This window comes from Tenrec ecaudatus, chromosome 9, assembly GCF_050624435.1.
Source record: "Tenrec ecaudatus isolate mTenEca1 chromosome 9, mTenEca1.hap1, whole genome shotgun sequence".
In the NCBI taxonomy this organism is placed as follows: Eukaryota; Metazoa; Chordata; class Mammalia; order Afrosoricida; family Tenrecidae; genus Tenrec; species Tenrec ecaudatus.
The window spans coordinates 5446717-5471985 of record NC_134538.1 but is presented as its reverse complement, the minus strand read 5'-3'; the positions used below and the strand labels follow the sequence as shown (position 1 = coordinate 5471985).

General features: G+C 39.8%; 1 pseudogene; it reads left to right on the top strand.

Annotated features, from left to right (window-relative positions):
- Nucleotides 1–2583: 2583 nt before the first annotated feature.
- Nucleotides 2584–18392, top strand: LOC142457048 (small ubiquitin-related modifier 2-like; annotated as a pseudogene).
- The last annotated feature ends 6877 nt before the right edge of the window (nt 18393–25269 follow it).

Sequence of the window (25269 nt, the reverse complement as noted above, 5' to 3'; positions counted from 1 at the left end):
CTACCTCACACCCTAATTAACCCATCTCCTCTCCTAAGCCCCTCTGTGAGGGGATCTCCATTGGCTGACACTTGGGCCTTGGGTCTCCACTCTGCACTTCCCCCTTCATTTAATATAATATATATATACACATACATATATACATATACACATAAATACACATAAATACACACACTTATATCTTCTTTTTTTTTGCATGATGCCTTATATCTGGTCCCTGTGGAAAGCAATCTGGCGATACCTAAAGAAAATGGAAATTGATCTACCTTACGACCCAGCCATCCCTCTACTGGGCATATACCCGGTTGAAGCAGCAAATAAAACACGACCAGTCATATGCGCTCCAATGTTTATTGCGGCACAATTCACAATAGCAAAGACTTGGAAACAGCCTAAGTTTCCATCGATAGACGAGTGGATTAGCAAACTTTGGCACATACACACAATGGAGTATTATGCAGCACTGAAAAGCACCGATGAGCACATGAAACATGTTATTTCATGGGAAGAGCTGGAAGGAATTATGCTAAGCGAGGTAAGCCAGTCCCAAAGGGACAGGTACAACATGAGTCCCCTGAGGTAAGTACAATCAGCATGACAGAAATGGGGCATTAATCCACCCAAGGGGAGGGTATTGTTTATATCTCCACAGGGAAAGTGGGACCAGACTTCAACCCAGTGTCGCAAGGTGTGAATGCATTATCCCGGCGTGGAGGACGGAACCGGTGGAGAGGTCTGGGAGGCAGGCCCCAGCACCATAAATTAAGTGGATTCCTGCCCCTCCCCCGAAAAGAACTTGTTCCAAAGGACGACATTGACCCTGCAGCTATGGGAGATGGACATATTTGATCAGAGCACACGGGAGCAGATGAAGGGGCAGGAGGAGAGAGTGGAGCACAGCCTGGCCCACCAGGCCGTGAGGATGATGTTCCTGAGTAGAGCAGCCAGTCCACAGAGAGAACAACATGGCTGGCCCTACTATGAGACATGATGCCCCTCAGTGACTAAGGGCGATACAGGGGACAGAACCGGAGACACAGTGTGGGAATTGCACCTGACCTGATCCCACCACACCGAGGCAATGCACTGGGGGAGTGCAGCGGAACAGCAAGGGAATGGAGTGGCAAGGTCCCCAGGGAATGCTGAAAGTGGACTTTGGGGTCAGGGCGTGGTGCCCCAACAGACTGGACTGGAAAACGCTCCTAAGGGCCAGCAAAGATCCCTGAACTAACTATAAGCTTTTCTCTTGCGAACTGTTTTGTTCTGTTCTTTTTCAGTGGTTTGTTTTGGTTGTTTTGTTGTCTGGTTATATACTGTTGCTTTGTGTTCCTCTGTCTAGTTTTCGTGCATGTTAGTGACTCCACAGGTCTGTCTGAATAGGACAGGCTGGATGAACTATCTGGAGGAAAAACAACGGGACCGACAGTTCCGGGGGGACTTGGGGTGGGGGGTAGGGGGGGGTAAGGAAGTGGTGTTAACAAACCCAGGGACAAGTGAAAAACATGGGACCCCAAAGGGTAGAGAAGGGGGAGTGGCAGGCCTGGTGGGAAATGATCAAGGGTAAGGTTGCTTAGAGAAGAGGTATACTCTAGCCCAGGTGGCAATGAAGCATGGTAGTAGGGCAGGAGGAAGGTCAAGGGAGATGGAGGAAAGAGCTAGAAGTCAAAGGGCATTCATGGAGGTCTAGACAACGACATGTACATGCAAATATATATAGGAGGTTGGGGAAATAGATCTTTGTGTCTATATTTATAGGTCAAGTATTAAGGTGGCAGAAGGACCTTGGGCCTCTACTCAAACACTCCCTCTATGCATGAATACCTTCTTTTATTAAATTGGAACTCTATGATGCTCACTCTCCCGACACAACAGCTGGAGCCAACATGGGTGAACAAGTAAATGTGGTGAAGAAAGCTGATGGTGCCCGGCTATCAAAAGAGATAGTGACTGGGGTCTTAAAGGCTTGAAGATAAACAAGCGGCCATCTAGCTCAGAAGCAACAAAGTCCACATGGAAGAACACACCAGCCTGTGTGATCGAGTGGTCCCAAAGGGATCAGTTACCAGGCATCAAAGAACAAAAAATCATATCATTGACTGCACACCTCCATGATAGGATCGCTGAAGACAAATGGGTGCATAAGCGAATGTGGTGAAGAAAGCTGATGGTGCCCGGCTATCAAAAGAGATAGTGTCTGGGGTCTTAAAGGCTTGAAGGTGAACAAGCGGCCATCTCGCTCAGAAACAAATAAGCCCACATGGAAGAAGCACACCGGCCAGTACAGTGTTAACACTCTTTGAGGCAGGGTGAGTCTGTTGTATCAGGCCCCACGAATCAGAGCAATGGGTTTAGTTTTTTCTCTTTTGAGTTAAAGTAAGCATAATTTCTCTGTAGCACCTGACACACAATAGTGTAAAATCCCATCATAATTTGACAAACAATCGATGTTCAATGATGCTGATTCTAATTAGCAGCAGTAACGTTCCTGGGTCTAGAAAAATGGAATGAGTGATTTTCAGGCACAGAAACCCTGACAGGACTAAGCACTCCTGCTTTAGGAGGATAAGATGTTATGCCCAAGGAATGAATTTAGAAAAGTATGAGAAAGGTAGGTAATTTAGGAAATTGGGAAGTTGCTAAACGATCAGAAAGGATATTGCTTCTAGTGTCATTTCTGCCACAACTACAGAATGCCAGGGGAAATTATTTTTTGTAATGTATAAATGTGGAAAGATAGCCTATCTAGTCTCCAATGCCCTTCTACTAACAGAATCTCTCCATTAGCATAGCTTTTTCAAGCCTCTGTTTTAAATACTTTGAAGAACATGAAGAAAAACAGTCATAAGAAATATTCAAGTATAGAGAAAATGTTTTTGACACGATGATGGCAACATATGTACAAGTGTGCTTGAAACAACTGAATTATGGATTGTTATAAGATCTGTAAGAGCTCACAATCAACTGATTTCAAAGAGCAAGCAAACAGGAAGAAGGCAATATAGTAACATACGTAAGGTACTGAAAGAAAAACAAAGTTAGCCTTGTTGCTGGTATAGGAGCTCTCTAGTTGATTTTCTTGGTTTTCATTGCATTACAAGTTGGGTGAAAGTTTACAGAGCAAATTGATTTTCCATTCAGTAATTCATATACAGTTTGTTTCCTCTATTTGACTGCAACCCCACATGTCACAGCAGTTGTCCCACTTCCTCCCTGTGCTTCCTGTTTCCATGGCTCCTTCTTCCGTAACCATTTTGAACTTGTTGTTGGGTCAATGCTGCCTAGTTGACCTGTGGTTGATGATTTTTCAGTGTTTGTCCCTCACTGGTGTTGGTACTTCCCTACTATTTAGCTGAAAATTGAGCCGGGGGGGGGAGGGGTTAATTTAAAGACTTGAAGGGTATCTAAAGGTCGTCTTGGTTAGCGGGCATCCACCAGTCTCTATGTGATCATTAAAACAATTTTTAAAAAGGTGAAATAAGCCAACACATGATCAGCAAATAAATACAACTCCAAAATTTCCCAGACAACTTCAAATCTAATGAAGATACAAGATCAACAGTGTGAAGTAACAAACATAAAGAAAAATAAGCAATAGAACTTCCTGGTGAGGAATTCAAAGCATACACATATACATGGATTTTCAATGGCTCAAACAAAACATAAAAAAAAAAAAATCAAAGGAAAACACAGCAAACACCCTAGGAAAACTAAAAAACCAACTTTGTTGTTATGCACTTCCAAGTTGCTTGTGACTCACAGTGACCTTGGTATTACAGAATTAAACACTGATATACCCCTATGTCATTCTTGCCACTGTTAGTCCATCGTTGCAGCCACTATGTCAATTCACCTTTTGAGAATGTTCCTATCTGTTACCCTTCTAGTTTACAAAGAATGAGATCTCTTTCCAGGGCTTGGCCTCATTGGATAACATGCCCGAAGCACATGAAACAAAGTCTTCCCATATTCACTTCTTAGGAGCATACTGGCTAAACATCCAAGATAGATTGGTTTGTTCTTCTGACAATCCATGACACTTTCAGCATTCGTCACCAACACCATAATTCAAATACATCAATTCTTCTGCAATCTTCCCTTTCCATTTGTCCAACTTTTATGTGCATATGAGGTGATTGAAAATACCATGGCTGGTGTCGGAATCACCTTAATCCTCTGAGTGACATCCTTGCTCTTCAACCCTTTAAAGAGGTAGATTTGTCCAACGCAATGCATCATTTACTTTCTTTACGGCAGCTTCTATAACATTGAGTGTGGGTCCAAGGACATGAAATCCTTGATGACTTCAACCTTTTCTCTGTTTATCAATATGCTGTTTATGTGTCCTGTTATGAGGATATTTTTCTTTATATGAGTTGAGATCCAAACCAAAGGCTGCAGTCCTTGATCAATCAGCAACGGTTTCAAGTTGTCTTGGTTTTCAGCAAGCAAGATTGCATTACTTGTATGTCTCAGTTTGTTAATGAACCTTCCCTCACTTAGGAGGCTGAGCTATTCTTCATGCCCAGTTTTCTCATTCCTGTACCAAACATATTGAATACATATGATAAAAGGGTTCCTGATTTAGATCATACAGCATTCCCTTGTTTTGTTCCAATGACTGCCTCTTGCTCCTTGTACAGGTTCCATATGAATACAATGAAATATTCTGGAATTCCCATTCTTCTCAATGTTACTTATATTTTGTTACCATCCACACAGTTGAGTGCCTTCTCATAGTCAATAAAACACAGGTAAACAGTCTCCTGGTGTTCTCTACTTTTAGCCAAGATCTATCTGACATCAGTAATGATATCCCTCATATCACAGTCTTATCTGAATCCAGCTTGAATTTCTGATAATACCCTGTTGATATGCTGCGGTCATGGTTTTGTGTTATCTTCAGCAACATTTCACTTGCATGTGACATTAATGATATTGTTTGATGAGTTAGGCATTCTAATCAGTTGTTTATATTTGGAATGAGCGTAAATAGGGATCATCCTCATTTAGTTGGCCAGGAAGATTTTTTCAAATTTCTTGGTGTAGATGGGGTAGAGTTCCCTGTGCTGCTCCTGCTGTTGAAGCATTGATATTGTGCCAATTCCTGGAGGCGTGCTTGTCACGGATGCCTCCGGTGCAGCTTAGACGCCTTCCTTCAGTCCCACTGGATCTTGATCATATGCTCCCTCTTGGAATGGTTCAATGCCAGCCAGTTCTTTTTTGGTGCAACGGTTCTTCTGATGCTTCCTGCATCGTTAATATTTTGCCCATAGAATCTTTTAATATTCCAATTTGAGGATCACATCTTTTTTTCATTCTTTCAGGTTGAGGTATGCTGAGTGTGTTCTTTCTTTTTCTGGCTTTCTCATTCTAGATCTAGATCACATTCTAGATCACCTTTCATTATAATGTGTTACTTTTTCTTCTTCAACTGCCCTTTGAAAATTTCTGTTCAGTTATTTTATGTCATCATTGTCACCATTGCATTCCAAATAATACAGGAACCAAATGATAAAGTAAATTAACACGTAGAATTCATACAAAGATAGTAATAGAAATCCAGAAGATCAACCCTAAAAATTTGGAGATATTGACATATTGAAAGGACAAAAGATATGCATTGACAATTGAATAATAGGTTGATGAGTTAGATGATAAATCCTGACATCAACTATTTAAAAAGGAAAATCAGAATGAAGAATAATGCAGAACGTTTAAGGATTATTTAGGACACCATCCAGAGGAAGAATTTACATGAATTATAGAACCAACAATGTCACATAACACTGAGATTGTGACCTATGACAAAATCACCCAGAAATCAACCTCCAAAAAGTATTCTCAAAAATAAGCAAAACTTGCAAGATTGTAAATGAAGTCGCAGAATTGTCAAACTATAAACAATGAGAACTGAAAATTAAAAAGTGGGACTATATTATAAAATTACAGAACTTTTAAATGAGGAGGAAATCAAGATGGTATCAAGATATAATAGACTGTCAACACCAGTGATAAAGGAAGGAAGAAAATAATCCAAAGGTGACTGTGGGGATGATTGTACAACCCTTCCTAATATGAGTGAACTATTGAATTATAGGATATGTTAATTATAGCTCAATCAAATTATTATAAAAATATGTAACAGACTGTTATAAACTTAGGGTATATAAATAAATTACAAGCAGACGCAAGGACAATTAATAAAACTTCTAATCAAAATAAGAAAGAAAACAGCATAAGAACTTAGTAAGCACAAACCAACAACCAAGACAATAAAAAGAAAACTTAATAACAAAACAAACTCAGCAGAGAAAAATATGTGGAACAAATAACTCACCCCTAGCACAATAAGAATGTACAGAAGAAGGACCACAGTGAGTCCACAGCTGTCATTAATTACATTGAATGCAAATGGATAAAAGATACCAGTCAAGAGAAAGAGAATGAAAAAATGGGTAAGAAAAACAGGACTCCCCTCAGGACCTATAATGAGAGCAGTGATATCAGGAGGGGAAGGGGAGGTGGGAAAAGGGGGGGACCGATTACAAGGATCTATATATAACCCCCTCCCTGGGGGATGAACAACAGAAAAATGGGTAAAGGGAGACAACAGTTGGTGTAAGACATGAAAACAAGATATAAAATGTATAAATTATCAAGGGTTCGTGAAGGAGGGATGGTGGGGGATGGGGAAATGAGCTGATATCAAGAGCTCAAATAGAAATAAAATGTTTTGAAAATGATGGTGACAACACATGTACAAATGTGCTTGACACATGGATGGATGTATGGGCTGTGATAAGAGTTGTATGAGCCCCCAATAAAATGATTTAAAGTAGAAAAAAAAGGAGAAAGGACTCATTTCAAAGGACTCATCACTGTGTTGCCTCCAAATATACACAAAGATAAAAATAAATTAAAATTCAAATGCTAAAAACATGTCAAGCTAATGGCAACCACATAGTAACAGGGGTGAAGTGACAACAGATGAAATAAACTCCCAGGAAAAAAATCAGCCTAAGGCATGGTGAAGGGCATGAAAGAAATAGTTAAAAGGCCAATCCAGCGAGATCAATTAACTATAATAAATCATAATACAACCAATGAAATATACTAAAAAATATAAAGCAAACATGAACAGAATTGAAAGAAAAGAGAGGCACCTCCGGAATAATCATCGTTGCTTTTGATGTGGTTCCAACCCAGCATGACCCTATGCACCACAGACCAAACACTGCCAGGTCCTGTACCATCCTCAGATTGTTCCTATGCTCTATCACTGCAGTCACGGTGTCCATCCTTTGTGATGGGGCTCTTTCTCTTTTTTGCTGTTTCTCTACTTGATCAAAGATGATGTTCTTCTTTGGGACTGGTTGCTCATGACAAAAAATTTAAAGTACATGAGATGGTGACTCACCATCCTTTCCCCTAAGGCAGCAGTTCTCAACCGGTGGGTCGCAACCCCTTTGGGGATCAAACAACCCTTCACTGGGTGGTCCAATTCATAACAGTAGCAAATTTACAGTTTTGAAGTAGCAACGAATATAGTTTTATGGTTGGGGGGGTCACCACAACACGAGGAACTGTATTAAACGGTCACGGCATTAGGGAGGTTGCGAACCACTGCTCTAAGGAGCATTGTGGCTGTACTTCTTCCATGCCAGGTTTGTTTGTTCTTTTGGCAGTCCATGGTACTTTCAACATTCTTCTTTAGCATCTCGGTTAAAAGGCATCGATTCTTCCTTGCCCTTCTTTATTCAATGTCCAACTTTCAATACTATGGCTTGGGTCAGGTGCACTTCAGTCCTCCTTGCTTTTGAACACCCTAAAGAGGACTTGGCCAGCAGATTTATCCAAACGCAAGGCATTTTTGAATTTTTTTTGTCGGTTGTTTTCATGAGCATTGACTATGAGCCCAAGCAAGATGAAATATTTGACAATTTTGAACTTTTCTCCATGTATCATGGTACCTATTGGTCCAGTTGTGAGGATTTTTGTCTTCTTTACAGTGAGTTATAATCCATACTGAAAGCTGAAATCCCGATCTTCATGATCAAGTGCTTCAAGTCCTCTACTTTCAGCAAGCAAGGTTTTATCTTCTGGATATCAGAGGCTGTTAATAAGCTTTCCTCTCTGATTATTTGCTCATTATACACATCAATTAAGTATGGCGAGAGGATACAATCCTGATGTAACCCATTTCCTGATTTTAAACCATGCAATATTCCCTTATTCTGTTCCCACAACTGCCTCTTTATACATGTGAAAGTTCAAAGAAAGGACAATCAAGTGTTCTGAAATCCCCATTCTCCTCACGGCTATCATAATTAGTGATGATCTACATAGTTGAGTGCCTTGGCATAGTCAACACAACACAAGTACATGTATTATTGGTATTCTTTGCTTTCAACCAAGATTCACCTAACATCAGCAATGATATCCCTTGTTCCACATCCTCTTCTGGATTCAACCTGAACCTCTGACAGCTCTCTGTCAATGTACTGCTGCAACAATTGTTGGATAATCTTCAGCAAAATTTTACTTGTATTCAATATCAATGATATTGTTCTAAAATTTGAGCATTCTGTTGAGTCAATTTTCTTTGGATGTGTACAACTATGGACCTTTTCTAGTCAGTTAACCAAGTAGCTATCTTCTGAATTTCCCAGCATAGTTGAACGAGTGCTTCAGGGCTTCACCATTTTGTTGAAATGCTGGAACATTTCAATTGGTATTCCATTAATTCTTGAAATCTTGGTTTTGCTTAATGCTTTCAGGTCAGCTTGAAATTCTTCTTTCAGTATTTTGGGTTCTTGCTCATATGCTACCTCTGGATGTGCATAGAATCAGAACAATAATAAATGGAGAACTTCAATACAGAACTTTTAATGAAAGACAGAACAACCAGAAAGAAACTCAACAGAGAAACCACAGATCTCAATAACACCACTAAAGAACTTGACCTCATAGAATTATATTTATTAACACTCCTCCCATAAAAGGAAAACATTATCCTTTTGTAGTGCACATTGATCATTTTCTAGAATAGATAATATGTTACTTCACAAAATAGATTTCAACGAATCAAAATAATGAAAAGCATCTTCTCAAATTATAATGTCATGAAATTAGGAATGAATAATAGGAAGATCAGGAGAAAAATAAAATACAGGGAAACCAAACCACATCCTGCTTAAGAACTACAAGTATTAGAAGAAATAAAATGTAAAATAAGAAAGTTCCATGAAGCAATTGAGAATGAGAATATAACACACTGAGGGCAAAGAATGTACAATGTGCTTGACACAATTGATGTATGTATGGATTGTGATAAGAGTTGTATGAGCCCCTAATAAAATGTTTTTAAAAAAAGAGAATATAACATACAAAATCAATATGCATGCAAGCACAGTACCAGAAGTCAATTCAAGGCAAACATATACATAAAAAGATAGAAAGAAAAAGAAGAAAAGAAAGAAACAGAACCAAAATCAATACCTTAATAATTAAAAAATAAACAAAACACTCCATGGGTGAAGGGAGACATCAGACATCGTAAGATATGACAAAATAACAATAATTTACAAATTATCAAGGGTTCATGGGGGGGGCGGGAAATGAGGGGGAAAAATGAGGAGCTGATACCAAGAGCCCAAGTGGAAAGCAAATGTTTTGAGAATGATGATGACAACAAATGTACAAATGTGCTTGACACAATGGATGCATGTAAGGATTTTGATAAGAGTTGTACGAGCCCCCAACAAAATGATTTAAAAAACCCCAACAATTATATACAGAGCCGGAAAAACATTTACAGTCTCCAGAAGAAACGAAATAATGATTCACACTTATTTCCTTCCATTGAGTTGATGCTGACTCGTGGCAACCTTACAGGACATGGTAAAACTGCCTCTGTGGACTTATGAGACTGTAACTCTAAGAGGAATAGAAAGCCTCGTTTCTCTCCCTAATTAAGATTAGAGTAGAATTAAATGCAATAGAAATCATTTAAAAAAATAAACAGGACTAGAAGTTGGCTCTCAGAAATGTATAACAAAATTACCAGACTACTTGTAAATTTAGCAAAGGGAGCAAAAGGGAAGATGCAAAAAACAAGTATAAGAAATGAAACACATCTGCAAAGGGCTTAAGTGGAGAGCGAATGCTTTGAGAATGATTGGGGCAGGGAATGTGCAGATGTGCTTTATACAATTGATGTATGTATATGTATGGATTGTGATAAGAGTTGTATGAGTCCCTAATAAAATGTAAAAAAAGAAAAAAATTCCAGAAATGAAAAAGGAATAATATATATTTATGTATGAATTGAATGCAAATGAAAAATAAAATGTTCAATGCAAAAAAAAAAGAAAGAAATGAAACACACTTCTGCCGCTCCTGGAGCTGCCTGTGTGCTCGTTTGGTGCGGACCTTGTACCTCTTTTATGAAGTGGCAGCTGGGGAGACCTCGGTGCTCACCACGGCTGCCGAGAAGCCCAACGAAGGAGTCAAGACTGAGAACAACGATCATATGAACTTGAAGGTGGTGGGGCAGGATGCTTCTGTGGTGCAGTTTAAGATGAAGAGGCCCATACCACTTAGCAAAGAAATGAAAGCCTCTTGTGAATGACAGGGTTTGTCGATGAGGCAGATCATATTCCGATTTGACGGACAGCCAATCAATGAAACAGACACACCTGCACAGTTTGAAATGGAGGATGAAGATACAATTGATGTGTTCCAGCAGCAGACAGGGGGCGTCTTCCAAAAGGGAGCCTGCTCCTTTCCCCCAGAACTCTCTTCCCACCGACCAAGAATCCATTCTCTATTAGAAAACCATGATTTGGTTCCACCACCTCCTGACGACTACAGTATAGTTTTCTTTTTCATTTCCCCTTCCCCATTCCTTTATTATATATAAAGTAACTGGTGCATGTGCACACACATATTGCATTTTTACCTTTATTTTTTTACTAAATGGTCAATGGTATGTTTTGATCGACACCAAGTGGAGACGGATGGGGAAAACACTGGTTCTGTGAAAACACCCATTTTTCCATCAGCGACATGCTCACTCAGCTCCTCTCTCTATATTCCAGTAAGTTATTTTGCTCTCACTGTTTAACAAAATCAAAAACAAAAACAAAAAAACAATGACATAAAAAATCCTTGCATACCTTGTTTGATCAGAGAATTTTAATGTTTTTCATTTATCATTGTAAAACCAAGGACAATTTTATAACTTTTTTGTACGTAGCTGTTACATGTAGAGCAATCTGTCTTTAAGTAAGGGGCAATTACTCTCAAAGAAATGAAGCCTAGATAGTTTTCCCCTCAAGTCAAGCATCTTGCTGTTTAAATAAACTTCTGGTTTTAAAAAAAGAAAAGAAATGAAACAAATAATTTTAACAACAGAACAAATCAAACTAGAAAGAAAAACAACGGCATACTATGAGGTACTTAACTCTAACAAATTTGAAAACCTAGAAGATATGGACAAATATCAAGAACCAAACGAAACGTAGTAACCAAACCAAACTGAGGTAGATAATTTGAACATAGCTATAAGATAAGAAATTGAGCACACAGCGTCATTGAGAAATTCAGAGAAGAGTTGACACCAATTCTATTCAAACAATTTCTGAACCTAGAAAAGGATGGAATGTTCCTGAATTCATTGTATGAAGTAAGCATAATCCTGATATCAAAGAGAATGCAAAGACATTACTAAAAATAAAATTATAAACTATAATCTATTATGAACATATGTGCAAAATAACTTGAAAAATTGTCACCAATAGAATGCAATGTAATATAAAAACAGAGTACATCACGATCCAGTGGAATTTGTACAAGGTATATACAGTTGGTTCAATATTACTAAAACAATCAGCAATTCAGTACATAAATAAAACACAAGAAAAGAACCATATGGTCACATTAATCAGTGCATAGAAGACATTTGACACAATCCAACAGCAATTTATAGTGAAACTGGGTAAAATAGAAGAGAAATTCCTTAGCATAACTAAGGGCATATACACAAAAGGAGCAGTTGATGTTACTTAAAAAAATCATTTTATTAGGGGCTCATACAACTCCTTTCATACATCATTTTTGTCCAGCACATTCATACATATGCTTCCATTATCATTCTCAAAACACTTGCTTTCTACTTGAGCCCTTGGTATCAGCTCCTCATTTTTCCTCCCTCCCTCCTCGCTACCCCCCCCCTGAACCCTTGATAAATTATAAATTATTATTATTTTATCATATCTTACTCCATCTGACATCTCCCTCACTGTCTGTCCCCCAGGGAGGAGGTTATATGTAGACCTTGTCATCTGTCCCCCCTTTCTCCCTCACCTTCCCTCCCGATATCGCCACTCTCACCATTGGTCCTGAGGACTTCATCCATCCTGGATTTCCTGTATTTCCAGTTCCTATCTGTGCCAGTGTACATCCTCCAGTCCAGCTGGGTATGTAACATCAGTCTATGTTACTTTTAAGGGAGAGAAGCTGAAAGCAATCTATGGTGATCAGAAGTCAGGCAAAGATGACTTATATCCCCACTTGTATACAGTATTGTATTGGCAGTCCTAATCAGTGTACATAGACAAGAAAATGTAATAAAAAGCATTTAAGTTGGTAAAGAAGAAGTAAAATTATCCCTATTACAGAGGATATGATGCTGTTCATAGAAAATCCCAGACACTCAGCAAGAAAACTATTAAACTGTTAAATATTTTAAAAATTAATGGAAATATTTAGCAAAGCAGCAAGGTACAAAATCAACACACCTAAACCAGTAAAGTTTCTTTACACCAACAAAGAAAATTCTGAGTAGGAAATAAGCAAAAATAAATAAATAAAATGCCTTTTACAAATCTATCTAGAAGATAAAATACTTAGGAATAAAGATAACCAGAGATACAAAGGATTTGTAGGAAGAAAACTATAAGATGCTACTGCCAGATGAAAGAGAGACTTACATAAAGAGAAGAACATCTATGTGAAGGGTTAATATTGTGAAAATGTCAATATTACCCAAAGTGACCTATAGACATATGCACTCCCAATTCTGATTCCATCAATGCTCTTTAAGGGGGTGGGGAAAAACACATGGTTGGTCAAAGGAGCCTGGTACTGGTGTCACCACAGAAACAGAGACAAAGGGAACAGAATAGTTGTCGTTGTTACAAGCCATTGAGTTGGTTCTGACTCATAGCAACCCTTTGCACAAAAGGATGAAGCACAGCCCAGTCCTGCGCCATTTCCACAATTTGTCCTGTGCTTGAGCCCCTGGTTGCAGCTGCTGTGTCACTCTACCGTCTTGAGGGTCTTCTTGTTCGTTTATAAAATCCATTTGTATTAATTCACGATCTCTCCATTCCTTTTGACCATTATTCTATTGGATTATTAGTCTTTTTCTTAGAGATTTGTAGGACTTTTATATAGATTCAGTCAATGGATACATTTTCACATGTGTGGCAAAAAAGAAAGAGAGAAAGTGGGGGAAATGTTAGGGACTTTAATTAATAGTCTAAATAGACTATCAAACATAACTAAAAATGCCCAAACAGTGCCCACCAATGGATGATTGAATAAGCAGTGTACAGTACACAATACAATGGAGTACTACCCTGTTTTCCCAAAATTAAGACATCCCCCCAAAATAAGACCTACTTACAGTTTTGCCTCTCACTGAAATATACGGCATCCCCTGAAAATAAAGCCTGGCTGAAAATGAGGCCCCGAAGCCACCGTAACTCTGGACCGTAGTGGTGGGTGCCGCTGCGCAGCTCACTGTTGGCCACAGCACAGCAGACAGGAAGCGCAAGGTCTCTTTTAATAAAACAATGAAACAACAAACAATAAATGTGTACGGTATTTTTCTTTGTGGAAAAATAAGACATCCCCTGAAAATAAGACCCAGTGCATCTTTGGGAGCAAAAATTAATATAAGACACTGTCTTATTTTCGGGGAAACAGGGTAGTTGGATTAAAGAATAATGAAGAATCTGCAAAACAGCCTTTCTACCAAGGATGAACCCATAGGACATTCAAGTAGAGTGGAATAAATCTTTCACAAAGAGATAAACATTGTATGTCTACTCTCATAAAATGTGAATGACGGATTTACACGCAGAAACATTATTTGATATTTACCAGTGATGGGTAAAGTGTTACCTTGAGGACCGAGGTTCACCTGACCCAAGCCATGCTATTTTTCCAGTCAGCTCACATGCATGTGGAAGTTGGCTATCGAATAAGAAAGAGTGAAAAAGAACCGGTGCCATGGATTGCCCGAAGAACAAACACAGCTCTCTTGGAGGAAGATGTGCAGCCAGAACATTTAAGAGCAAGGATGGAGAGACTTCAGCTCCTGTTCTTTGGACATGGCATCAGAAGGGATGAGAGCAATCCCTGGGAAAGGGCATGATGCTTGGAAGAATAGAGGGCCCATCTAATAAAAGAATAACCCTCAACAAAAGGGATTTACACGGTGGCGACGACAACGGTCTCAGACACACCACCATTTCTGAGGATGGCACGGGATTGGCTGGGTTTCTTTCCTTCTGTACCGCAGAAGGTTGCTATGAGTTGGAACTGATGTGGCAGCACCAAACAACAACAACAACAACAACAACAACAACAACAACAAGCAATCAATAGGAGAACAAGGGAGAGAAATGACTAATTAGATAACTGGGTAATTGGAAGGCAATATATAATAAAGTGGAAACCATCACAAGCTTACTAATGGAAAGGAGCACACAATGGGATACAAGACAACAAAAGTTCAAAGACAACAAAAGTCAATGCTATTGCATACACAATCCTGCATTATAAGTAATCTGAAACCTTGATCTGCAAGTGGATACGTTGGAAAATAGGCAAGATGAGCAGGTAGGAGTAGGTGAAAAGCATTACACTCACAATCATGTATATAGATGTGGCAGAGGTTACTTTATTTGTATTTGCTGTAAATACATTCATATGTTTAGTATGAAGGTAAGTAAAAAAGTATTGCTAGGAATCAGAGAAATATTTACTAAATAAAATATACAAATGCAAACCTATTATTTCTGAATTACCCTCTATCTAGACCTATACATTTCTTTTTCTTTCTGTTTTTAAAAAAAGAGTTTTGGGGACATGGTCCAAATACCATCCAATTCAATAGTTCGGTCATCTTAAGAAGTATTTTACAATCATCTCCATAATAAATTGAAGAACATTTTCTTCTTTCTTGTCCTCCTTGTTTTAGCTCCTTACTTTCCCCCAACCTCTCCTGCCAGACCCCCAACGAACCATTAGCCCTCATATACCAAAAATCATACAGAAACAAAAAACAAAGAGTCACAAAAGCTAACAACAATTACAAAGTAAAATAGAGAATGACCCCAGTTAAAAAGTAAACAAGGACATATTCAAAACCAGAACAACTTTAAAATGGGAGATCAAGTGATAAGCTATTAGATTTTAACCTAACTACATCTGCCATCATCTGCCTTCCCATGGGCTTTGATTGAGAGCAAGGCTATACACATCCCTGTAGACCTATACAGGTCTGGCTCTCAAACCCTTCCCCAAGCAGCCCTGGTAGTACTCTTGTGTTATGATGTGCAAACCTGAAGGGTTGGCAGTTCAAACCCACCAGCTGCTCCGCAGGATAAAAGTAAAGGTATTCGCTCCCGTAAAGACTGTGAGTCACTATAAGTCAGCATCAAGTAGAAAGCAGTGGGTTTGTTTTGCTAATTATCTTGGAAGCTTTCCTTATAAAACTTTGGGCATTCTGGTGTACCTCTCCTCAACCCAGCAGTTTTGTTATTGACGAGGAACTCTCATTGGGTTTGTTTGCAATGTCCCTTGGGTTTGGGGATGAAGAGAAGTATTAGGTGACAAGATCAGGGTTGCCGGGAGTGAGATTTCTAATGAGATTTTCATCAGGACAGCAAATGGCACCCTTGAACAATGAGCAGGTGCATTGGCACGAGGGAAAAAATAATGTGCCGGGGGAAAGTTTCTGGTCTTTTCCTCCTCAATGCAATTTTGAATTGTCTTAAAATTTCTTCATAATAAGCCCCCTGTGGCCCTCTTGTGTCCTTTGGGAGAATCTATCAAGATTGTCCATTGGGAGTTCCCTCAAACAACCTCCGTAACCTTCTGAACTCACCTCTCCATCTTGGGGTTAACTCGCATAGCAGACTTTCTCGGAAGCCATTTCTTTGAGTGGATTTTTAAAAAACTTTTATTTTGAAGTCACCTTAATGATTCCAGAGCAGTGTTTTACTGAGAAAACTTCTCTGCAGCAATGAACTGGTTGTAGATACATGTTTAAACACACTCTGTTTGGAATAAAGCCATGCATGTATGAACTCAAACCCCTGTAGCAATACCTTTTGACTTATGTATATGACCACACTACCTTGAAGGACAGGCACGATAAGGCAAATAAAGCCATAATGATATGTGAAAAATCTTAATATCCCAAACAAACAAACAACCCCCCACAGAACTCGCTGCCATTGAGTTGATACCAACTCATAGTGACCCTATAAGACAGGGTAGAACGTCCCCTGTGGGTTTCCAAGACTCACTCTTTACAGGAGTAGAAAGCTCCATCTTTCTCCCGTGCACCACCTGGTGGTTTTGTACTGTTGACCTTAAGGTTAACAGTGCAACAGAAGAGAAAAAACCAACAAAAGTTAGACAAATAGAAAACCAATACCAAAATGATAGCTCTAGAACTAACAATCTGTGTAACTAACTACATGTGTTAGTCTGGGTAGACTAGAGAAACAAATCCATGGACGCACATGTGGATAAGAAAGAGATTTATATACAAGAGGAATGGAACATGGAGAAGGCATCCCAACCCAGTCCAGTCAAGTCCATAAGTCTGATACTAGCTCATGTCTCTGATACCAATCTATTAAGTCCTCTTTGGACTCACAAAACATGTGCAATGATGCCAAATGCAGGACGATCACAGGCCAGTGGGTAGAAACTCTTTGGATCCAGTGGTGGTGTGAGCATCTCAGTGCTGGCAGGGGCTCTACATGGCTTCAGAGGTCTGGCTTTATCAGGGTAGGTACATGTGGCTTCTCCAGCTCAGGGAAATAGTGTAGTTCCATGTGTCTTGTCAGCTGCAATGTCTCTCAGGGAGTGGCAGAGAGAGAAAAGTGTCTCCCACCTCCAAGGAGGAAGTACTGGATTTCCCAGAATTCTCAGCAGGCCATGTCCACACAGAAGCCTCATTGGCTATGATCTGATTGACAAGCCAGACTCCACCCCTACACTCTAAATCCTCAAATTGACATATGATTCTATGAATGCCACACTATACTAAATGTAAATTAATTATACTACAATAAAGATGATCAGAATGGATTAAAAATTGAAATTCTCAAGCTTCCTAATGCTGAGTCTCTTTGATACTGTTCTGCATGTTGTGGTGACACTCCAGCCATAAAATTATTTTCATTGCGACTTCATAACTGTAATTTTGCTATTGTTATGAATCGGGTGACCCCTATGAAAGGGTTGTCCATCTGTGACCTTAATAGTAAACCTATAAATATGTGCACATAGATCTGTTTTTCCATTGTCATACATAAATATATTTACACATGTACTTTTCTGTATTTAGATCCCTATAAATGCCCTTTGCCTCCTAGTTCTTTCCTCTATTTCTTCCAAAAGATCCTTTATTCTAATGCTATCACCTTTAAAATAAGGGGAAGCATTATAGCTATATTCAGGATTGCTGGGAGGTAGAACTGAAATCTTGCCTGTGAAAAGTCTCAGCACAGGCCTGACATAGAAAATGCTTGTTAACGAGAGCCCTGTTATTATTTATCTCATGAAGAGGAATTCCATAGCCACACAATGGACAGCCTGGTCTTATTTAACGTAGCTCCTACCATAGCAAGCACATGGTAGCTTTCTCCAAAGCTGGGAAGGCATGTGAAGGTTCTACATGTTTTGGCTTGTGGGATCTTAAAACTAGAACAAGAGCAATGGGTGGAAGCTACAAAGAAATCAACCTGGGGCATGTGTACAAGGCCCGGATCTTGTTTAGGTTACATCACAGGGCTTTATCCCAACACCAGTGTGGTTGAAAACCCACTTGGTGGGAAAGCGAACTGAGGACTGGATGATTTTTGATGGGCCTTGAGTTGGGCAACTTGATATGATGCAAAGAAATGCTCAGAATGATGCTCATTTGCCCCAGTCCCACAACCAAGATATGGCAAAGCTGAGCTAAGTATTCTTCTGATCCTGCCTCTCTTGGGTGTGTTCTATTTTTCCAGGTAGAACATGACATGGTTTTGATGAAGCTAGAGAACCCATTTGAATTTCACTGTGTAGTAGAAAAAATTTGATCAATAAAATTATAAAATAATGTTTTTAGACAAGACTAAATATGTGATGTAAGTATATATGTATCCATGAAAACTTATTTATGTGTGTAATTATCAGTTTATATTTATTATTATATTAATTCTCAAGGTGAAAGTTAAAAAGTGCACTTTTTAAAGTGAATCAATCAATTAAAAAAACATCAATTTCTTCATTACGTTGTGAACAGTAGTACACGTGGCACTTGAAGGCAGCGAGGCTAATAACAGAAATTCGGGAAGGATAGCAATACACCAAATTTCCCATTTGATAGTCACCTTATCTGTCAGTGACACCAAATCTCGTTGCTAACCACCCCTTCCCTCAGATGCTGTTTGATGTTTTGTGGTTTGAGCAAAACTTACAGAGCAAATTAGTCTTTGAGACAATAATTGGTACTGCATTTCATTTTGTGACCTCAGTGGCAATACCAATCATGGAGTAGAATTCTTTCCCCTTCCTCCCTCCATCGATCATTTCCATTGGCCCTTCTTTTCTGTTCTGTCCTGCTTTCTGAACTTTATCCCTGCCCAAAGACTGCCATTGAGATCTCCTACTATTGATGGCTCTAGGGAGTGTGCCGTGCCCCTCTCTGGTGGTATCGTTCACCGTCTGGAGTCCTGTCTAGAATTTTTCTAAGAGTTGCGCTTTAGGAGTGGGTTCAGTTTTAGTTTAAAGGGTGTCTAAGTATCAGAGTCTCAAGCGTTCCACCAATCCCTATCAGACCAGTAAATCTCCTATTTTTTATTACTGTATATACTCGAGTATAAGCTGACCTGAATATCAGCCAAGGCATGTAATTTTATCACAAAACTGCATTAAAAATGTGCTGTAAAACCCAGCTTATACATGAGTATAGACTGTATGTTGCATTTTTTCCTCATTGTTCGCTCACTCGGTTCAAGATCTCTTATGATGATCTGTTTTGGAGTGATCATCAGTGATAGGTAGCACCATCCAGTTTTTCTGGCCTTTGGGTCATGAAAGATGGGATTCTTATGGTTCCTGTGGACTAATTGTTTCCTTCTGTCTTTAATTTTCTTTATTTTCTCCAGATGTGGATAAATTCAGAGGTACACTTTACATGGCCACTCACAGGCTTTTCAGGTTCCAGTTGATCCTCACTAAAGTGAGATGTAGAACATCGTCTTCTTTACTATATTATGCCACGTGAACCATGCTATCTCTTGAGTCGATGGAGGAAACCAATTTTTATTCAAACACGAAGCAGGGAAAGTCTTATTGTTCCAAAGAATATCTGGAATGGCTTCCTATTACCCAAAGTCACAGATACAACTCTAGGTATCCCAGAAGGCCTGGATTTCCCTGATCCGAGATGGCAGGCAAAGCTCAGAGGATGCAGATGGTCTCAGTATCTTTCAGGTTGCAGAGCTAGATTGCTGCAGCATGACTTACTATCACTGCATCCTGTGCAGTGAGTGCCAAGGACGAATCACTTGCTTGACACTAGTGTTTTGTCATTTGAGAGAGAATCACTTCCCTGGGCTTTAATAGTGAGGGACTTGAAGCAGCAAAGCCCTCTCCGTTACAGTGAGGATTTGTGAGAAGAGCCAAGCTGAATACAACACAGTGGGGAGAAGAACCATCTCCATGAAATATCAGAATCTATTTTCTGTGCAGCAAAGTGACTGGTCTCTGATGGGGAGAAATGGAATCTACTCTGTACTTGTGCTGTATTATGTATCTTTGACATTTATATTGTGCTGTGTTAAATATCTTTGACATTTATTTTATACTAAATTGAAGGTGAAGTTGATCATCTTTCACTCACAAACAGGTATTGTCTCACTTGAACCCCTGCATCTTTGACTGCTAAATTCTGGGGGACAAGGTGTACAAAGCAGGTGAAGAGCCATCTTGGTTGAATGTTACAGTGGGATCCTGACTGACATAAATTTGGTGTTCAATAACAACTGGATGGCTTCATTGGGAGAACATCGTGACCATCACGCCACAATTTAATAATTTGAGTCTTTTGTCATTCTTGACTGGTAAAGAGATGGGGACAGCTCATAACGCTGCCTGGTCTTTTCTATGAACCCTGCTCTATGCAATAGATGTCCAGGTGACAATGTATTCTCTCCTCTACTATCTTAAAATGGTCTTGCTTTCCTCCTGATTGATGCGAGGCAAAGTTCTGATCCTTCGGATCTGTGGAGAACGATGAGAAAAAAGTCAGAACAGCGATATAAGACTCCAGTGATATCATCTGATAAATTCTTTCTCTCTGTACTGCTTGCTCAGCTTCCAACCCAACTGCAGGCCACCACCACTACCTTCACCACCACCCATATTCATCACATTTCCCTGTAGTTTGGATCGACATGGTGGTACAAACTGAGAAATTCGGCTACTAGCCAAAAAAGGCAATTACAACCCACCCAAAATAACACGGCAGTCAAGCCCGAGGCTCTGCTTCTACAGGGTCACAGCCGGAAGCGCTCTGCAGAGCATGGCGTTGGTGTTCAGGAGTCTTATTGGGTCATTGATGTAGACATAGTTAACCGTCCACGTGGCTGACTCAGTCCCCAGCCCCTCCAGATCAAGCTGATATCCTGTGGCCCAAAGGGAAACCTACAAGATACTCTTAACCGGCAGGATATTCCAAGTGCTTTATGTTACCTCCTGGCAACTGAGACGGGCCAGACCTTTCGTGGGCACGGTCAATTCTTTACAGTATGCTTGCCCACCCACTGTATATACTCAGGCCGAGATTTCCCTAAACCTCGGCGGCACATATGACGTTCCTAGGTGGTGCAAATGCTAATGCTTTCGACTGTTAACCAAAATGTTGGAAGGATGTGTTCACCAAAGCTATTCTTAGTTCTGCGATTGCTTCTAGCAAATTATTGCTTCTTAAAGTGGTCTCAGTGATGCTGAATTGCCATCAAATTAAATGTGTCTTTCTTTGCTGCCAGAAGACAGAATTCCACACTGGATCTGGTCTGTGGCTTCCCTTACTGTCTGCTTCAACAAAGACCTTCCAGGATGTCACAAACAGCTGTGACCTCGCAGATGTCTTGGGGGCTGCCCTGCCGCTGTTGGCTGTCGCCTGTGACTTTGAACGTTCATTTTAATGTCTTCCGGGTACAAGATTGGATTGTCCAGGAAGATTCCAAGCTTCTGTCTTTTAGAAGGATCTCTGTTAAAATTCAATGTTAGCATGAGAAAAGCATGCTAAACTCTAGCCATTCATTCACGCATCCATTTAAGTTACTTAATGGTTCATCAACAGAACCAGACTTCCATAAAGATGGATGCCAGGACTGGGATTTTGCCAAGTTTCCCCTTAGTGTGGGAGTGAAGAAAGGATCTGCTACCAAGAGGAATGGGGCTGCCGAGGCCACGTTAGCACTCTGGCAAGATGTAAGTGTTGAGAAAAGAAAGCAACAGGCTGAAAGTGATGGTGAGTTAAAATGACCAGAGTCTAGAGGTGTGCCCATATTTTAACTAAAAATTTGTGATTGAAAATCGATGCTTGCTTCTTTGATGATCTACTTGTATCCACATGGGAACACAAATGATGACTCTCCGGAGGGTAATGATTTGCCAGAATATGTATGAGAGGTAACCTAGCCAGGCAGGTAGATTGCCAAAGCAAGAGTGAGCCCCTCTTTCCTTATTCACAAGGGGCTTGCTGAAGTGAAGTTCATGGCGCTTAATGGGATAAGGATTCATTACTAGGAGAAATGCTGTCTTTATAAATACGGGTGTCACATCTTTTCCCTGTGGGACTTCCACAAGCTGAACCAAAACGCTCCTCAAGATGGGCAAGGTTAGAGTTCAGTGCTATTCAGGATGCGCGTGACTCCGTCATCTCTACTTTGTCCTCCAATATTGGTTTAGGGATTATCACTACCCGTGTTTTAAAAATTATAGAAAACACACGAGGGCTTCAAAAAACTTGTTGGGAAATGGAATAAAAGATAACAGAATTTTTTTTCACAAACTTTTGAAGCCTCTTGTATATACAACACGTCATCATTAGCCATTTTCAAAAATTCTCAGCATCTCTAACAGGAGCGCAGTGTCCTAAGCAGGGAGTCCCCTTTTCTCCTCCCTCCAACCTGACTCTGGTCACCACTAATAAATTCTGGTTTCTACACACTTATTAATCTTAGATATTTCTTTTCCTCCCTCCCTTTCTGCTACCTCTCTTTGTTCATCTTTCCTTCTATACCCCCACTTGTTTCACAAAAGCATTTTTTTGTGAATTGGGTGACGTTTTACATGCAGATCAATTCTCCACTCAACAATTCTAGACATTTCCAATTAGTGTAATTTCCAATTAGTGTAATCATACAGCAACCACCACCACAACCACAATCACCCCACAACTGAGATGATCATTGGATTTTGACTTACAATGAGTGTGATTGGCAGAGGAGAACTGTTTGATAGTTCCCTGGGCTGCAGATATTTACAAAAATGGACTGCAGATATTTACAAAAACGGACCACGCCTTTCTCCTGGAGAGTGGCTGGTGGGCTAGAACTGCTGACCTATTATTTATCAGTTAATTGTGTAAAGCATTGTAGCACCAAGGATCCTGATATAAGAATAAGGCTGTGTGTGTGTGTGTGTGTGTGCGCGTGCGTGTGTTTTAACTGTTTTTAAAATATGTGCTAGACTGGAGGTTTTATTTTTCTCCCCCTTTTAAAACTTCCAATCTAGGAGCAAAGAGTAATCTGCCCTTGAGATAACCATTTTTGATCGTCTTTTCTGCCCTCCCAGGCCTTACAGGCTGTGTTAGACAGGGTTCTCCAGAGAGACAAAACCAGAATGCGAATCATTTTAAATATATATTTATACAGATAGATATATAACACAAAAAATAGTTAAATTCTAAAGCAGTACAAATGGCTCAGTGCAACTCACTCCCGTGAGACGTTGTGAGACACTTGGCAGTCCTTCAAGTCTTGAGGCCTGCCAGACAGTCCTCTGTAGAGCAATTCAGGCTATCTGGGCACAGGCAGCAAAGAGCAACCAGGTCACCAACAGTCAGCAAGATGATAGGATCTGACAGTCCCCGGCTCAAGAGATGTAAATTCCAGTTGTGTGGTTAAGCAGGTCTTGAAGGAACCCCAAGTTACAGCGACACAGTCCACAGGTTAGGGGTGTCATGGGTAGTGTAGCTTGCAAATTGAGGCGCAGAACAAACAAGGCAGCGACACACTGGTCTGATTCTTAAAGAGCGAGAGACAAGACAGGTGAGGCTCGCTGAGCCATTTATCCCTCCGCCCTTCAATTAACCCCACATGTGTTTATCAGCCAGATTGGCACAATAAACTTTAACTATATCAATGACCGATAGCGAAAAAGTGGACAAGTAAGTGTATGTACACACAGTGGAATACTGTGCATAATTAAAGAATACTGATGCCGCAGGGCATGGATGGACTCAGAGGCCATAATGCTGAGTGAAGTTGGTTAAAAACAAAAGGGAAAACATTGAAAGAGATCATTCTTATTTTTTTAAAACATCAAGAAAAAGTTTCATACCAAGAGAAAGAGATTAACTTTCAAACCAAGAAAAAGTGTCATACCAAGCGAAAGAGATTAACTTATCAAAGGGTTAACTTTGATAAAAAGGAGGATAATATACTACAAGAGGTAGATGAGGTAAAACGTTGGAGTAGAAGGGTCACAGAGTGAACCATTGGGAAGCTTGAAAAGTTGTTTAAAATGTTGAATGCAAAACAATTATTTGATATGTAAAACCTTACCTAATTCACACGTGCACGCACACATACACACACACAAATCCAAATCCATCCTTGGTAGGAGCCCTAGGAGAGCCTACTTTCTGCCTGTGTGGGTGGTTATAATCAGTTCCTAAGATGGTAGGTTTTCACATTTAAAGCCATTACAAGTGGAAATTTCTAGGTGGAAAGACTTGTATTTATTTTCCACTGAAATGAAGGGTGTGACTGGGCTTGGAAGTGGGCATGGAATGACTAGGGCATTGACTGACTACACAATTGGAACCTTATATTACTCATGACATAGCTGAGCAGGAAATGAAAACTCTCTTTCCTCAGTTGCCTTACAATGCTTGCGATGTAGGTCGTTGAATGGTTTGTCTTCATTCTTAAAAAATATGATTTACAGATGATATGATTTTATATATTGAAAATCCCCCAAACCCCACAAGTGGAGTGTTGGAAGTGATAGAGGAACATGGCAGAGTGGCAGTATACCAGATCAGCACACAGAAATCTATCAGACTACACATCAGACAAAATCACAGAATAGATGATTAAAAAGTTAGTACCCTTTACAATAGTCAAGCACAATTGAAATATCTAGGGATACACGTCATTAAAAAACCAAAAGATTTGTATGAGGAAAACTACAGAACACTATTATAAGAAACCAAGAGTGACCTCAACAAATGGAAGAATATTCCCATGCTCGTGTATTGGAAGACTCAAAATAGTAAAGATGTCCAAGGTATATTATAAGTTTAATACTATCCAGATACCAATACCATCACTTTTCTTCAACGAATTGGAAAAACTGATTAGCAACTTCATATGTAGAGGGAAGAAGGCCAGAATTAGCAGAGAACTCCTCAAGAAGGCCACAGTGGGAGGGCTTGCTCTACCTGACGTTAGCACATATTATTACAGCTAGTGGTCAAAACAGTGTGGTGCTGGTGTAAAGACAGATATTCAGACCAATGGAAAAGAGTCGAAGACCCAGAAATAAAAGCATCAGCATACAGACAACTGATTTTTGATAAGGGCCCCCCAAAATAAAATGGGAAGCAGATGTCCTTTTCACCTTTTCAACAAATGTTGCTGGAAATAATGGATATCCATCTGCAGAAAAATAAAG